This window comes from Nuphar pumila, chromosome 3 (assembly GCF_984573655.1).
Source record: "Nuphar pumila chromosome 3, dmNupPumi1.hap1.1, whole genome shotgun sequence".
NCBI lineage: Eukaryota > Viridiplantae > Streptophyta > Magnoliopsida > Nymphaeales > Nymphaeaceae > Nuphar > Nuphar pumila.
Genome location: NC_143251.1, coordinates 139703604 through 139706483, shown reverse-complemented (window position 1 = coordinate 139706483; position 2880 = coordinate 139703604).

The following is a 2880-nucleotide window of genomic DNA, read 5'->3' as shown; positions in this document are numbered from 1 at the left end:
CCCTAAACAGGGCACTACTGACCCTACTTCATATAATTATAGAAAAGGGTATAAATATATGAGTTGTTTTTATTATATATATATATAGGGAGAGAGAGAGAGTCACTAGAATATGAGAACTGAAATATGAGAATTAGAAATATGGGCATTTTCAATACTTTTTTTCCAAATCCAACCACGTGGATGTGCTTGGCATGATGAATTTGTTAGGAATCAATCATTGGATCGTCTATTTTTTTTATGAAAAAATATGGTTTTTGAGTGTTTGAATATTTATGAAGATTATGAGTCATTGATTTTAAAGCCTTAAAAAAAATCTTGTTTATGCGTCAAAATCAGATGATTCAAGAGCAGGTTCTTATAAAACTAAGCATGTAGATCACATCCCTGCAGTTAGATTCAAGAGAAAAGAAAAAAAAAATCTATGAAAATCAGGATTCACACTTCAGTTGTCATGTTTTAGTGACTCACTCTCTCTCTAGAGAGAGAGGGAGTTCATTCCCTCATTTTGTATGCATAAAAGGACTAGTAATCGAGCTGAATGAATCAAACAGAGGGTGTTCAAGTTCGGATTATTCTTGTGGCAACCGGAGCCAATCTCGAGCTCATGGCAAGCCCAAGTTAAATGAGCTGAGCTCGAGCTAGCTTGTTTGAAAAATATATTTTTTAAGAATAAAAAATTTGGACCATAGAAACTATTGAACCAAGCTCAAACTGACTCATTTACAAAATAAATACATTGTTTTAAAGTTGTAAGCAAAAAGATTTGAACTCTAAACTTATTACTTGTAGGTTAAACACTTAAGCCATCTATAGTCTGTGATATAAACTGCATGCAAGATATGTTTCTTATTATTCATTGACTAATTCCAGGAAAATACTAGATTATATATATATATATATATATAAAATCTTGTTATGCGAATGACAACGAAACGAAGCAAACCACAAGATAAAGAAAAAAAAAGAGAAGACCATCCAGCCTCCCAACTCATAATGAAGAGACACAGTACCCCTGTAGAGGGGCTGAGGACCATGCCAGTACACCATGAAGTGGTATCAATGAACCAACCCCTAAGATGGTGGTGACCAACAATGATAGCTGCTAGAAGGGAACAAATCAACTCTTTTCAGTACATAAGAAAATCTGGGTGGAACCAATTTCCAAAGTAGCAGATGTAAAAAAACATGTGTTATCATAATTTTGAAGCAGACCAACATAACATTGAGATGGTCCCAATGTTCTTATTTTCCCATGAACAGCATTTTGGTATTTTGTTTATTATTATTATTATTATTATTATTATTATTATTATTATTATTATTGTTGTTGTTGTTGTTGTTGTTGTTGCATTATTACATATTGGGTTCAGCAAAACCACATATAAGTCAATCTCAAGATAGGACCTTTGTCTGTTTCAAAGTATATGCAGTGATATTAATAAAACAGTTTTGACATAGTTAAAAACGTGATATCATTTAGTAAATTATTCTAATGCAATGTTGTCAGTATATGTGCGTATCGGCATGTATGGGCAGATACGTATAGTATACTGAAATGAATCGGCTGTTTTTTAATAAATGTAAAAAGTAGCTTAAAATTAAAAAAAATGATGTTATTTTAATGGTTTTAACACGTGTCATTTTTTTATTGGCACAATAATATTTTTTAATTATTTTCTCACCGATTCAGAACGATACACTTGAGTATCGGTATCAGCACACCCTGTTGGCCAAACCATGCATACAGGTCCGATTCAGATGCTGACAACATTGTTCTAATGCACTGACGTGGATGAACAGGTTGGAATATGGACAGCTTGAATCTAGGGATATAAACGGTTTAGATTGGGGGTCGGATATAGCCAATCCAAATCCGACTAATTGGATATTGGCTAATTGGACATGGTTGTGCTCTGATTCGGATTCAGATGAAAAAAAAAGCTAATACTGATCCTAGATACACCCTTCATTTGGTTTCCCTGGGTCTCATCGAAAGGAGGATTTTGGAGCAGAGAAGTATTTTCCATGAAAACATTTTCCTACAAAAAAAACTTCCGAATGTTTGGTGTTTAGCAAGTCTTAAGTTTTGCAAAGTGAAAGGGATAACAAGCCCCCAAAGGGTCGTCCAATTGGTTAGGGCGAGAATAGGGATGTTGATTTTTCTTGGAAACAAAGCCAATAGGGCTGGGAATTGGGCTTTGAACATGACCCGGCCCATTTAGTAATCCCGGGTTTGGGCTTAGGTTTGAAAAGCAACCCATGACCCGTCTCATACGCCTAATGGGTCAATGTTCAGTGGGTTGGTCCAGCTAAGCGCAAACCCATCTGTTCTAGATAAATGCATCATCGTACGAAACGCTTCATATTCCATGCACATTATAGACATGCAAAATCTCTGACGATTCTATCAAATATAGTGAAGTAAATTGTAAACCATCGTGCCTATGCACTTAGGGATGTCAATGGATCGGGTTTTACCTGGATCCGACTCCTACTGAACCATATAGGGTCAAGGTTTGGTGATAAAAAACCTATATGCACTAAATTAATTATCTTTCTACTTTTCATAAAATTAATGCATCTAATTGTGTAAATAGTAATATTTAACAACTTACCATACACTCAACTATTTATTTTTTAAGTTTTCATAAAATTAATGTAGCTAATTAGGTAAATAATAATAGTTACCAGCTAACATCTTAAACAATTAATTAGGTAGCTAGTAGCCCGTGATCCAAACTTAGCCCGGCCCATTCATAAACTGTGAGTTTTGGCCCGATAACTAACAGGTCAAAGGATAAAACCCAGACCCAAACCCAGCCCGGTCCATGGTAGGTCAGGTCGACATGGCCCAAGGGTCTGCCTGATGCATTGTCC